We start from the raw sequence: 15627 nt of genomic DNA on the forward strand, positions 1-15627 counted from the left end.
TGCTGGCTCCCAGCAGTGACATAATTCCAGTTGAGCTATTCCAGATCCTAAAAGATGATGCTGTGGAAAGTGCTGCACTCAATATGCAATATGCCGGCTCCCGGCAGAAAACCACTAGATCATTCAGGTATGACTTAAATAAAATCCCTTACAATTATACAGTGAAAGTGGGAAATATATTTAAGGGACTAGATCTGATAGACAGAATGCCTGAAGAACTATGCATGGAGGTTCATGATACTGTACAGGAGACAGAGATTAAGATCATTCCCAAGAAAAAGAAATGCAAAAAAGCAAAATGGCTGTCTGAAGAGGCCTTACAAATAGCTGTGAAAAGAAGTGAAAAGCAAAGGAGAAAAGGAAAGATATACCATTTGAATGCAGAGTTCCAAAGAATAGCAAGGAGAGATAAGAAAGCCTTCCTCAATGATCAGCGCAAAGAAATAGAGGAAGACAATAGAATGGGACAAACTAGAGATCTCTTGAAGGAAATTAGAGATATCAACGGAATATTTCATTCAAAGATGGGCTCAATAAAGGACAGAAATTGCATGGACCTAATAGAAGCAGAAGATATTAAGAAGAAGTGGCAAGAATACACAGAAGAACTGTACAAAAAAGATCTTCATGACCCAGATAACCACAATGCTGTGATCACTCACCTAGAGCCAGACATCCTAGAACGTGAAGTCAAGTGGGCCTTACACACCATCACTATGAACAAAGCTAGTGGAAGTGATGGAATTCCAGTTGAGCTATTTCAAATCCTAAAAGACGATGCTCTCAAAGTGTTGCACTCAATATACCAGCAAATTTGATAAACTCAGCAGTGTCCACAGGACTGGAAAAGGTCAGTTTTCATTCCAATCCCAAAGAAAGGCAATGCCAAAGAATGCCCAAACCATCACCCAATTGCACTCATCTCACACCATAGTAATGCTCAAATTTCTCCAAGCTATGCTTTCACAGTACATGAACCATGAACTTCCAGATGTTTAAACTGGATATAGAAAAGGCAGAGGAACCAGAGATCAAATTGCTAACATTCACTGGATCTTAGAAAAAGCAGGAGAGTTCCATGAAAACATCTATTTCTGTTTTATTAACTATACCAAAGACTATGACTGTGTGGATCACAATACACTGTGGAAAATTCTGAAAAGCTTGGAATACCAGACCACCTGAGCTGCCTGTTGAGAAATCTGTATGCAGATCAGGAAGCAACAGTTAGAACTGGACATGGAACAATAGACTGGTTCCAAATAGGGAAAGGAGTACGTCAAGGCTGCATATTGTCACCCTGCTTATTTAAATTATATGAAGAGTACATTGTGAGAAATGCTGGGCTGGGTGAAGCACAAGCTGGACTCAAGATTGGAGGAAGAAATATCAGTAATTCAGAAATGCAGATGATACCACACTTATGTTAGAAAGCAAAGAAGAACTAAAAAGCCTCTTGATGAAAGTGAAAGAAGAGCATGAAAAAGTCAGCTTAAAGCTCAACATCCAGAAAACTAAGATCATGGCATCCGGTCCTATCACTTCATGGCAGATAGATGGGGAAACAGTATAATCAGTGGCTGGCTTTATTCTTTTGGGCTCCAAAATCACTGCAGTTGGTGACTACAGCCAGGAAATTAAAAGACGCTTACTCTTTGGAAGGAAAGTTATGACCAACCTAGATAGCATATTAAAAAACAGAGACATTACTTTGCCAACAAAGGTCCGTCTAATCAAGCTATGGTTTTTCCGGTGGTTGGATGATGTCACCGACTCAATGGACATGGTTTGGGTGGACTCTGGGAGTTGGTGATGGACAGGGAGGCCTGACGTGCTGCTCATGGGGTCTCAAAGAGTCAGACACAAATGAGCGACTGAACTGAACTGAATACTGAAATAAATTCTTCTAAGTATATAGTCTTAGATTATAATATATTATCACCAAAGTGATAATAAAGTCTTTATTAAAGACAATACTTGCAGGTAAGTTTGAGAACCCTTAGCTAGTACAAAATCCTCTCCATGCATTAAGCATTTAATCTGTTAAAAAAAAGCCTATTTGCTGGAAACGATTTTTGGCTCCATTTTACAGATAAAGAGCATAACATTTGGATTTTACATTAATGTATCCAAGATCACACAGCAAAGATGTGATAACAGGAAACCTGGATCCACTTTTCCTGGCTCTAAGACCTATGGTCTCATCCACCACAGTAAATACAGGGCAGAGTTAGCAAGTTTTTCTATATTCATGCTTTCAAAATATGAATTTGCTTCAGTGCAGTTGATATATAAGGAAATAATTTGGGCACTAGATAAGTGTAGAACATGTGTATAGGTGAACAAAGCCACCTTGAGATACATTAACTGCACATATATCTCAAACCTCTATCACTACCTCTGATGGTATGACCTTCCTTCCAGTTTCAGATAATCCTCTTTCCTTCACCATTTCACAATGACTAACAAGCTGCAACACTTCCCATGACAACTACCTCAAGCAAACTCATCTTTTTCAAGATAAAGTGCTATATTTGTTATGAAAATATATATTTCTTAACTAATAAGCATAAAACTGTACTATAAATTTTATGATTTTTATGTCCCTACCATTTTTAGGTAGAGTGAAAAAGTTGGCTTGAAGTTCAACATTCAGAAAACTAAGATCGTGGCATCCGGTCCCATCACTTCATGGCAAATAGATGGGGAAACAGTGGAAACAGTGGCTGACTTTATTTTTCTGGGCTCCAAAATCACTGCAGATGGTGACTGCAGCCATGAACTTAAAAGATGCTTACTCCTTGAAAGGAAAGTTATGATCGACGTAGACAGCATATTAAAAAGCAGAGACATTACTTTGCCAACAAAGGTCCGTCTAGTCAAGGCTATGGTTTTTCCAGTGGTCATGTGTGGATGTGAGAGTTGGACTATAAAGAAAGCTGAGTGCCAAATAATTGATGCTTTTGAACTGTGGTGTTGAAGACTCTTGAGAGTCCCTTGGACTGCAAGGAGATCCAACCAGTCCATTCTGAAGGAGATCAGCCCTGGGATTTCTTTGGAAGGAATGATGCTAAAGCTGAAACTCCAGTACTTTGGCCACCTCATGTGAAGAGTTGACTCACTGGAAAAGACTCTGATGCTGGGAGGGATTGGGGGCAGGAGGAAAGGGGACGACAGAGGATGAGATGGCTGGATGGCGTCACTGACTTAGTGGACATGGGTTTGTGTGAACTCTGGGAGTTGGTGATGGGTAGGGAGGCCTCTCATGTTGTGGTTCATGGGGTTGCAAAGAGTTGGACACAACTGAGCAATTGAACTGAACTGATGAAAATTTTGAGTATGTGTCTAATTCCATTTTCCTCATAAAAATGGTAACTTTTATTCCTGATCTTGTTCAGTGCAGAGATTTTTAGGAACATATGACCCATTGTGACAAAACCGACAGCATCCTACTTCATAATTAGGGGAATGGAAAGGTCCTTCCTCAATCTCACTTACATGTTAAGCATGGAACAATGTTTTAAAATTGGGTCTTCTAATTCCAAATGCAGAATTATTTTTACTACATCTGGATGTTATTTTTATCTGAGGATAAATTTTTATCTATAGCTGAATTGACATATTCAGATCAGAACTGCCTTTTTTAAAGCTGCATTTATAGCATTCTCTAATACCTTTTTATCTTGTCAAAAAGTTAGAATTCATATCTTGTTTAATTCTAGAAGTATAATATATTTTTACCCTAAAAATAAACACTTGTATGTACAAAACATATTTTAAATTTTCTTTTACTAGTATTTGTTTTTGAGAACAATTCAAAATGCCAATTTGAATTAAATTGTCAATTTTGTTTCTTTTTTTGTTTTGTTTTAGTAGAGATGATCACTGGTTTTAGAAATCAGTTATCAAATATTTGGCTGGTGTCTTGAGAAGCTCACATATACAATAAAGAATATAAATTCATTTTTTGGCTGTTTGACCTAATAGTTTTCTGTCTCCACTTTTGCTTTCTATCTTCTACCCAACTTCTGGGCAAGCCGTTCAGAAGGCCTAATGCTCCTGTCTTGGTAATGGTTAAAACTACAGAAGTCCCAGTCCATGCATGGGAAACCTCACCCCTTAAAACAACCCCTAACCACAAAAAAAGCTAAAGCCTCTCTCTTTTTGGCTCAATAAGTCTTTTTCTGTCTGCTTGAGAGTCTGCCCTTGTCTCCCTAGAAAGATTCCCCAAGTGAGCAATAAATCTCTTCATACCATCTTGGTGTGTTTGTGGCACCATCAGTGTCAACATCCAAACCAATTTGGTGTGGCAGGGTCTCCACACCTCTCTAAGGTTATACCACCATGAAACTTTTTGGACTATTTCTCAAAACCAACTTAGCGCTAGGCACAGAAACATAACCTGAATGTCATACACTGTACTTTCATGTGAGGTAAAAAGTAGAGATGTTGGTTAGAGATGGAAAGATATTTATACAGAGATGAAAAGACGTTTATATGAAGAAAGTGAAAACTGTCAATGGACGACAAAATGACACCCTAACGTAATTCATGTATCAGTGTTTTGATCTTAAAAAAATAAATAAGCCAACCCCAATGGCACCTCACTCCAGTACTCTTGCCTGGAAAATCCCATGGACGGAGGAGCCTGGTAGGCTGCAGTCTATGGGGTCGCTAAGAGTTGAACACGACTGAGCGACTTCACTTTCACTTTTCACTTGCATGCATTGGAGAAGGAAATGGCAACCCACTCCAGTGTTCTTGCCTGGAGAATTCCAGGAACGGGGAGCCTGGTGGGCTACCATCTATGGGGTCACACAGAGTCGGACACGACTAAAGTGACTTAGCATAGCATAGCATATTATGTTTTATAGCCCCCATAAGACAGCAGTTTAAATTAGGATATTAAGAAAATACACCTTTAATTGGTTTTATGTCTACCAGATAAAGATAACCTCCCCCCCCCACACACAAAACCTATTCCTTACAACTACTGTAAACTTATAGGTAGGTCCTTCGTGACTAGAACTCGTGGAGATATCCACGTATGAATTCAAGTATGATTAGCAAGACAGGTTGTCATTGTTTAGTTGCTAAATTGTGTCTGACTGTTTTGTTTCCCCATGGACTGTAGCCCACAAGGCTCCTCTGTTCATAGCATTTCCCAGAATACTGGAGTGGGGTTGCCATTAAGCTTTCCTCAGATGAGTAGGAGAATACATTGTATATACATTGCCCTTTACATCCAGATTTATGCAAAATGGTAATTTAGTAGGATATCTGCATTTCAAAAACAATCAATAAAAAAGAAAAGTAAAATAAATCTTTTTGGAACTCAGTATGGAAAAATTGAATATTAAGGATCAGTTTAGAGACATGAGATGTACAACAGAATAGCTTGCTATTTGAACTGGAGAATGTTGCAGTCACAGTCATTAGGAAGTCCTTCCAGGTTGTTGTCAAGAACTCTCAACTTAGACCAAGACTTGGAAATCTGTAGCCTCAGAACAATGAAATAAAATCCTGTTATTTCTTGAGAAATCAAAATAGTTCCAAAGCTCAAGTGTAGTCTCCTAAGATTAAGTCTGGTATATATGTATGCGTACACACACACATTGGGCTTCCCAGCTGGCACAGTGGTAAAGAATCTGCCTGCCAACGCGGGAGAGGCAAGAGAAGCCTTGATCCCTGGATCAGGAAGATAACCTGGAGGAAGATATGGCAAGCCACTCCAGTATTCTTGCCTGGAAAATTCCATGGACATGGACATGGACATGGGTGGGTTATAGCCCATGGGGTCAAAAAGAGTCAGACACAATTGAGGACACAAGAAAAGACACACACACATACACATACACATGAAAATGGAACAAAAGGGAAAAGAAGTAAAGGAAATGAAACGAGAGCTGCCATAAATCAACTGATCAATGCAAGCTTGTGTACCCAACCTGTTTTTAATTCATTCAGTCATAGTCCATCACAATACCATAAGACTGATGATAGACTTCAAGTGATAACATATGTGTTAGTCTGAGGTAGGAATTTTTTCTCTGAGTATATTGGAAAAGGAAATGGCAGCACACTCCAGTACTCTTGGCTGAAAAATCCTGTGGATAGAAGAGATTCGTAGGCTACAGTCCATGGGGTCACAGAGTCAGACACAATTGACCTACTTCACTTATTGGTGCTATAAGAAGGGAGAGAATAGAAAAATCTGGAGCAAAAAAAATTTAAGTCTTGGAATGCCTACTTTTTTATAGTACTAAAGTGAAAATGAAACTCTAAATGTCATCTGCTAGATTCAAGTTTAAAAATCACAATTAAATTGTGTGAGTATTCAAAGTTAGGGAAATGCATTTTTCTGAGGCCAGTTTTCTCCTGGCTTTACCAATATGTTCTCTTAGATGATTTGTTAGAAATACGTTTTCATATTATATTTGATTATTATATTTTAAAACTGACTACCACTAAATTGAATAAAATCTAATTTAATATACTCTTGACTAAACCTATGGACTATATTAAGGTTATTTATAACTATTGTTACATATATCAGGCATGTTACAATTATTAGTAAGACTACTTGAAAATGGGAAGGTGAAGACAGTCCTCTTGAGTATTTCAGAAACTCTCTCCAGTTCCAAACACTTGAACAGAATGCTTCCTCATTTCTGCTGCCAGTGCTATGTTCAATTTTTTCCCTTTAGAATAGATGATTGGTAGTTATCAGGATGTTTGAGTGTCATGTGTTTGGACATGATAGTGACCCCTCTGAGTGCTTTCCAATATTGCTTCTATTCCAAGAAAACCTTTGTAATGGGAAGTAAGCATCCCTACCCCAAAGTTAACCTACTTGATAAATTCCCTTATGACCACAATAGAGAGAGAGAGAAAAAAAAAAAAAAACAGATATAGCTTTTAAAATAAGAAAAATTTAATCTGTTTAGTATCTGAGGCAATCTAAATAATTGCCTCTAACACAAGGCAAATACTAAAAACCATCCCTCCCTCAAATTTTTCCATCCAGTGTTATTCTTTACAGAAATTCAGTTTCTTGATAATTGATGGATATATCTTACCAGAACTTTTTTACTTTGTTTCTATTGAGAGTGAACTATTCAGAAAGATGCATTCTCCATCTTTTAAAAAGATATTTGGATCAGATACAAGTTTCAGTTGGATCTGGAAAGGCAAAAAGAATGTGTAGGCTGGTGTAATATTTTCCTGTTCAATTGTTTTTATCAAGAATAATCTATTTTTTATTTTGAAAAAGAGGAAGATCATAAAAGCTGTCCCCTTTTTGTGAGAATGTAGGGTAGAAGTAGTTCACCAGTTGTTTAAGTTACAATAAAAGATGAGTCCCCAGTTTATATTTCTTTAAAGCAAATTTGAGTAAGTCCTTCCTATCAGGAGATACTGGATATGAAGGAAATGAATGTGTATTTAGGTGCTTACTTGATATCTCCACATCAGATCAGATCAAATCAGATCAGTAGCTCAGTCATGTCCGACTCTTTTGCATCCATCGAGTCAGTGATGTCATCCAGCCATCTCATCCTCTGTCGTCCCCTTCTCCTCCTGCCCCCAATCCCTCCCAGCATCACAGTCTTCTCCAATGAGTCAACTCTTCGCATGAGGTGGCCAAAGTACTGGAGTTTCAGCTTTAGCATCATTCCTTCCAAAGAAATCCCAGGGCCGATCTCCTTCAGAATGGACTGGTTGGATCTCCTTGCAGTCAAAGGACTCTCAAGAGTCTTCTGCAACGCAACACTTCAAAAGCATCAATTCTTCGGTGCTCAGCCTTCTTCACAGTCCAACTCTCACATCCATACATGACCACAGGAAAAACCATAGCCTTGACTACATGGACCTTAGTTGGCAAAGTAATGTCTCTGCCTTTCAATATGCTATCTAGGTTGATCGTAACTTTCCTTCCAAGGAGTAAGTGTCTTTTAATTTCATGGCTGCAAGCACCATCTGCAGTGATTTTGGAGCCCAGAAAAATAAAGTCTGGCACTATTTCCACTGTTTCCCCATCTATTTCCCATGAAGTGGTGGGACCGGATGCCATGATCTTCGTTTTCTGAATGTTGAGTTTTAAGCCAACTTTTTCACTCTCCACTTTTACTTTCATCAAGAGCCTTTTTAGTTCCTCTTCACTGTCTGCCGTAAGGGTGGTGTCATCTGCATATCTGAGGTTATTGATAATTTCTCCCGGCAATCTGGATTCCAGCTTGTGTTTCTTCCAGTCCAGTGTTTCTCATGATGTACTCTGCATATAAGTTAAATAAACAGGGTGACAAAATACAGCCTTGATGTACTCCTTTTCCTATTTGGAACCAGTCTGTTGTTCCATGTCCAGTTCTAACTGTTGCTTCCTGACCTGCATACAAATTTCTCAAGAGGCAGGTCAGGTGGTCTGGTATTCCCATCTCCTGAAGAATTTTCCAGTTTATTGTGATCCACACAGTCAAAGGCTTTGGCATAGTCAATAAAGCAGAAACAGATGTTTTTCTGGAACTCTCTTGCTTTTTCCATGATCCAATGGATGTTGACAATTTGATCTCTGGTTCCTCTGCCTTTTCTAAAACCAGCTTGAACATCAGGAAGTTCACAGTTCACATATTGCTGAAGCCTGGCTTAGAGAATTTTGAGCATTACTTTACTAACGTGTGAGATGAGTGCAATTGTGCAATAGTTTGAGCATTCTTTGGCATTGCCTTTATTTGGGATTGGAATGAAAACTGACCTTTTCCAGTCCTGTGGCCATTGCTGAGTTTTCCACATTTGCTGGCATATTGAGTGCAGCACTTTCACAGCATCATCTTTCAGGATTTGGAATAGCTCAACTGGAATTCCATCACCTTCACTAGCTTTGTCGTAGTGATGTTTTCTAAGGCCCACTTGACTTCACATTCCAGGATGTCTGGCTCTAGGTCAGTGATCACACCATCGTGGTTATCTGGGTCATGAAGATCTTTTTTGTAGAGTTCTTCTGTGTATTCTTGCCATCTCTTCTTAATATCTTCTGCTTCTGTTAGATCCATACCATTTCTGTCCTTTATCGAACTCATCTTTACACGAAATGTTCCTTTGGTATCTCTGATTTTCTTGAAGAGATCCCTAGTCTTTCCCATTCTGTTTTTTTCCTCTATTTCTTTGTATTGATCGCTGAAGAAGGCTTTCTTTTCTCTTCTTGCTATTCTTTGGAACTCTGCATTCAGATGTTTATATCTTTTCTTTTCTCCTTTACTTTTTGCTTCTCTTCTTTTCACAGCTATTTGTAAGGCCTTCCCAGACAGCCATTTTGCTTTTTTGCATTTCTTTTCTATGGGAATGGTCTTGATTGCTGTCTCCTGTACAATGTCATGAACCTCATTCCATAGTTCATCAGGCACTCTATCTATCAGATCTAGGCCCTTAAATCTATTTCTCACTTCCACTGTATAATCATAAGGGATTTGATTTAGGTCATACCTGAATGGTCTAGTGGTTTTCCCTACTTTCTTCAATTTAAGTCTGAATTTGGCCATAAGGAGTTCATGATCTGAGCCGCAGTCAGCTCCTGATCTTGTTTTTGCTGACTGTATAGAGCTTCTCCATCTTTGGTTGCAAAGAATATAATCAGTCTGATTTTGTTGTTGACCATCTGGTGATGTCCATGTATAGAGTCTTTTCTTGTGTTGTTGGAAGAAGGTGTTTGTTATGACCAGTGCATTTTCTTGGCAAAACTCTATTAATCTTTGCCCTGCTTCATTCCGTATTCCAAGGCCAAATTTGCCTGTTACTCCAGGTGTTTCTTGACTTCCTACTTTTGCATTCCTGTCCCCTATAATGAAAAGGACATCTTTTTGGGTTTTGTATGGGAAGATATGGGATCCTTTAAAATAAATTTAAGAGACTATTGTGTATCCTCAATGGAAAATTAGGTATTGTGTGAAGCATTTTTCTGATTCTTTTGTATCTACACCTTTCACTGTCTCTGAGCTTTATTGCTACGTAAAATGTGGAAAAACTGATAGAACTGCAAATTATTCTTGTCCCTAGACATGCAAATGAATTTTCTCATCAAGTTTAACTGATTTATCTTCTCTGTAAAAGATGCAGGTTTTGCCATCTACTAAGAAGTTCATTTCAGTAGTCCTCAGTGCATCTGTATGTGTCTTCACTTTTGGATTCCCCTTTGGACTGGCTGTCATATCTTAGTGGTTCACTCATTAATAATAACTTAAATAACTTACACATGTCCATTTCATACTTGTATGAGTGAAGATTTTACCTTTTTTAAACAAATACTTTTAACACCTCATATTTGGATCAACTCTGTTCCTAGTTCTTCCACTGCTCCCTATATCAGAATCATCATCTATTGATTCATTAATACATGTAGTCAGGGACTTTAGGGTCTTTTTCAGCATCTTCTTTCCATTCTCTATTCTTCCAGTGTGTTTGTTTGTGCTCAGGTGGTCAGTCGTGTCTGACTCTGCGACTTCATGGACTGTAGCCCGCCAAGTTCCTCTGTCCATGTTATTTTCCAGGCAAGATTATTGGAGTGGGTTGTTATTTCCTATTTCAGGGATCTCTACAACCCAGATGTGGGATCCATGTCTCTTAAGTCTCTTGAATTGCAGGTGGATTCTTCACCCACTGAGTCATCCAGGAAGCCCTTTTGATGTTTTTTTTTTTTTTTTTTTCTCTATTCTTTCTACTTCATATCAAATCTATTTTCAAGTCTTTTGTTTACAGGTCCTCCTGTTCAAATACATCAGATCCTAATGGACATTGTATCCAGGATTTGGCAAGGTATATGCATTTATGTTATGACAATCCATACCACATTATATTATTTTTGCTTTCTTCATACAATTTAAAATTTTTTTCAGTGAGCAATATTTCCAAAGACAGCCTCATATTCAATTTCCATGTCCCATATATTCTACTTTCCAAACATCTCTTCAAATAATCTACTTTGCTCCTTTTCCACCATTACTCTAGCTACACTATGGATAAAAAGTTCTCTTGGACAACTCTGGAAGGAGGTTGGTCAGTTAACAACAAATTATTTTCAAGTTTAGAAAAGATGGGCATGGACTGGTGTGGTATGGATTATTGTGATATAAGTGCACATGTGTGGAAAGGCTCTTGTCTCTAGTCTCTATTAGAATGTCATGTGTTTGTGCAGAAGAGCTGGTAAGGCAGGTAAAAAGAGAATCAGTAAATGATTTAGCACTTGCTGGAAGAGAACGATTTACTAATCCATCAGTTTATGGAGCTCGTGGATATCAGAACAAAAGCCAGGTGGCTAAGTGTACTCAGTATCACTGTATACTGACACAAATATCCTTTATTTGATTACTCTGACAGAAACCAGCTCAACCAATACTTAGAAAACAGGATTGCTTTCTACATTTAGATGTATTCTGAGAGTAACTGAGTACATCATCTCCTGAGAAGCACAAATAAAGACCTTTAATTACAGTATTGCTTCAAACACACATAAAACTTTATTGTGGACCTTTTTGAAATGGGAAAATAATTTTTAAAAGATGGAATTAATTTGCTCATACTGTGAACCCACATTTTAGTTACTAGGCATATTATTCAAAAATAATTGCCACTAGTTCGCTGCTGCTAAAGTGTCAGACTTTTTAACAGCAAATGCATCAAAACTTCCAAGCTTATGTTTTTCATCTCATGAAAAAGGAGAGGAAACAGCAAAGAATGAAAGAGGGGACACTGAGATTGTAATTCGTTGATACCTTATACATATGAGAGTCCCTTTTGGTTCACAAACCTCAACATGAAGTCCCTGGTATTCTTTTAAAATAACTTTTAAAAATGTGTTTTGTGTTTTGAAAGAAGGAAACAGAAGACAAATCAACCCTTACTTGGGTTTAGAAAAAACTGAGAGGTTTCTTAGATGGCTACATTTGTGAATACTCTTCTTCAGTAATGAATGTTATCTGAAGGGAGCTACCAATCCAGTAGCTTACAGAAAGTTGAGTGTTTTGAAAACATTTTCTTTTAAATGGGCATGCACCGTCATTTGCACATTCATGGAAGAGGTAGTCCATGATTATGTGCAAATGACTTTTCCCAATCATTCTTCATCTTTTGTTTCAGATTTTGAATAAGAAAGCAACACATATTATGAATGTGAAAATGAAAAATTTGCTAACAAAAGCATCAAGTGGAGAGGAATTGCACAATTATAACTTTTTGGCTGATTCAGAGTGGCAAGGTAGCAAAAGAACAGCTTTTGACTATGTTACTGTCAGTAAGTATTTTAAAGCAGATCTTTCACTTCTGGTTGTTCTAGTCTTGCCCTCTACAGGGGTTTCCAGGCAAGGGAGGGGTGGCAACTAAAATCCATTCCATGTTGTGTTTGCTAAATCATGAATCCTGGTGAATGAATATGTCCCCCTAAGGCAATGGATATTTTTTTCTTTAATTTGTGTGAAGTCTACCAGTGTCCCTGTTTAAAGCTTAGAGCTATGCTCTCAGGAGCAATTCTGACATCCTGGAAAATAGATCCAGTTTAATGAATATTCCCTCTGAAGACTTGACTCTGAGAAAAAACTCAAGATGAGCTTATGCTCCTTTAGTGCCAGATTGTTTTCAGTAATGTTTAAATTCAATTAGGCTATTTAAATTTAACATGGCACAGATTTTTAACTTTCTAAAGGATTTGTGTTTCTTTAAATCCTGCTTTCAGTATTATTATTTGTACACTAATAAATCATTAAGTAATCAAGTTTTTTTTTTCAAGTTTTAATTTCAGTCAAAAATTATGTGGAGTGCTGTGTACACAGTTGCACTTTTCTAGTTTACATTGCACATGACAGTCCTGACATTTAATCTAATGTATCAAAAATGAGGTGAGGTGGTGTTAACGCAAGCTTGTGTGCACAGTGGGCAATGAGGCCAAACAAACAGAAACTTCAGAGCTTGGAGCAAAAAATGGTTTATTGCAAGGTCCTGTAAGGAGCCAAGGTGACTCATGCCCTGAAAAGCCTCAAGGTCACCAAAGAGTCTTGGCAAAACATTTTCAAAGGGTAGGCGAGGAGGGGGTGTCATGGTGTATGTGATCAGCATGTGTGTGATTATCTGATTGGCTGATGGTGAGGTAGCAAGGGGGTGTCACAGAGGTTAACATCATCAGTCCTTAGGCTCCAGGAGGCCTGGGGCTATGCGCTCAAGGTCATCAAATAGTTCTTCCATTTGATGGGGGTTTTTCACATCTGCAAAACAACTCAAGAAAATTGCATCAGTGATTATTATCTAGGTTCTTCAGAAAGGAGCTAAAGCAGAGGATCTGGGGGAAAGCCTGTCTCCAGCATGTCCCATAGCATGCTGCTTGGTTATCTGCTTGGTTACAGTAGCTGCCTCTTTGTTTACTGGATCAGCATTATAGGAATATTAAGCTGATGTGGAAAATTGAAATCTATGCTATGGTAGCAATATCAGTAACACATAAAATATTATAAGCTCTAATAATTATTTCTGTTGCCCAAAAATAAATTTAAAGCCTTACAACAAAATGAAAATATGTTGTTTTTCGACAATGTAAGGGGAACTGAAACAGAAAAATATTATGAATTTCACAAACGTGTGTGTGTGTGTGTATGTGCACACATGTGCTTGTTCTTTGACTAATTAAAAACATGGTTTATGTGCACATTTAGCATTAGAGGTGGGTTGGGGGACATATTTTAATGTTTTTCTCTCTTGGAGCCTACAGTCAGTTAAAGTAAGCAGATTCAGTAGGACCAGCTTTCATTTTTATTTCTGAATATGCTTTCTTATGACCAAGAATGCTTTGCTACATAGATGTCATATGTTAGGCATTATTTGTGTTGCAGAAGAGTATTATTTAACCTAATTATTGGGCTGGCCTTATACAGGTGACCTGCAGCAAGGGAAACCAACATGTGACTGACTGTTGGCAAAATTTGCAAATGCAGGTGAACCTTGTTTTCACCTTGACATTCATCTGTTTCCGTTTCTGTCCTTTCTTCCTTCTTCTACCCCTAAGCCAGCCCTCATGGCCAGTTGATTCATCATCTCAGGCCTTTTTAACAAAATTATACCATTCTTGGGCTTTCCTGGTAGCTCAGCTGGTAAAGAATCCACATATAATTCAGGAGACCCCAGTTCGATTCCTGGGTCGGGAAGATACGCTGGAGAAGGGATAGGCTGATCATTCCAGTATTCTTGGGCTTTCCTGGTGGCTCAGCTGGTAAAGAATCTGCCTGCAATGTGGGAGACCTGGGTTCGATTCCGGGGTTGGGAAGATCCCCTGGAGTAGGGAATGGCTACCCACTCCAGTATTCTGGCTTGGAGAATTCCATGGACTGTATAATCCACAGTCGCAAAGAGTTGGACATGACTGAGCGACTTCCACTTCACTTTACTTCAGCCCTCTAAATCTTCTCAACTAGGCCTGCTAATGCCGTGCTGATCAGCACATATAGGTGTCTTCATGACCATTCATCTAAGACCCAAGATATCCCTTTGCTAATCTGAAATATGAATCCATATTGGTGCCCATAAGGGCTTCCCAGATGGTGCTAGAGGTAAAGAACCTGCCTGCCAATGCAGAAGACATAAGAGATGCAGGTTCAATCCTTGGGTCAGGAAGATCCTCTGAAGAAAGAAATGGCAACCCACCCAGTATTCTTACCTGGAGAATGCTCAGCAAAATATGCCCATCATAATAATATGTATTTTAACAGTTGCTTATAGTATAAACAATATTTTTCTTCTCGTGGTTTAGTCACTAAGTCGTGCCTGACTCTTGTGACCCCATGGACTGTTACCCACTGGACTTCTCTGTCCACGGAGTTTCCCAGGCAAGAATACTGGAGTGGGTTGCTGTTTCCTTCTCCAGGGGATCTTCCTGACCCAGGGATTGAATCCAGGTCTCCTTCACTAAGGCAGATCTCCTGCATTGCAGGCAGATTCTAGACCAACTGAGCCAAAAAGGAAGCCCCCCTTCTTTTTTTCCCTTCTACTAAATAATTAATTACTCTATGTTGGGATTTTTCTGTGTGAGGAAGAAATATTTTTATTTTCTAAGATCACAAAGCGTAATTGACCAACTACATAATTAGAATTGATTTTAGAAGTGAAACGCTCATCTGGGAGTCAAAAAGCTTGGCTTGTAGTCGCAGTTCCAGTATTATGCACCTGTCAGATCTTGGAAAGACACTCAACTTCTCTGATGTTCTCTCTTCTCATTTCTAATCTACTGAGAAATTTGGACCTGGTGATTTTTTTAAGTACATCCTTTAGTAGCAGTTCTGATGTGTTTTTTTTTTTTTTATAAGACTGTAACTGTATAATGACATTCCATCACCAGAAGACAACTGAAAGTAGTCCATATAATCATTTCAGTCCATTTAGTTTAATTCGAGATTCAAGGTATCACGTGCTCAAATCCTATTTTTCAGGCAGAGTATTATGAAACTCATGTTTAAATGAAACAAACAAACAAAAAATGTATGGAAATGCTTGAATGTCCTTCAAGCTTGCATAGCTAGTAAATTTTGAATGGGGAATAGGACTTGAGTTTTTTGATTCCTAATCCAACCAAGGTTAAAGTGAAATCTGGGGCAGATTTCCAGA

The sequence above is a fragment of the Bos taurus genome, chromosome 2 (assembly GCF_002263795.3).
Source record: "Bos taurus isolate L1 Dominette 01449 registration number 42190680 breed Hereford chromosome 2, ARS-UCD2.0, whole genome shotgun sequence".
NCBI classification, from domain to species: Eukaryota; Metazoa; Chordata; class Mammalia; order Artiodactyla; family Bovidae; genus Bos; species Bos taurus.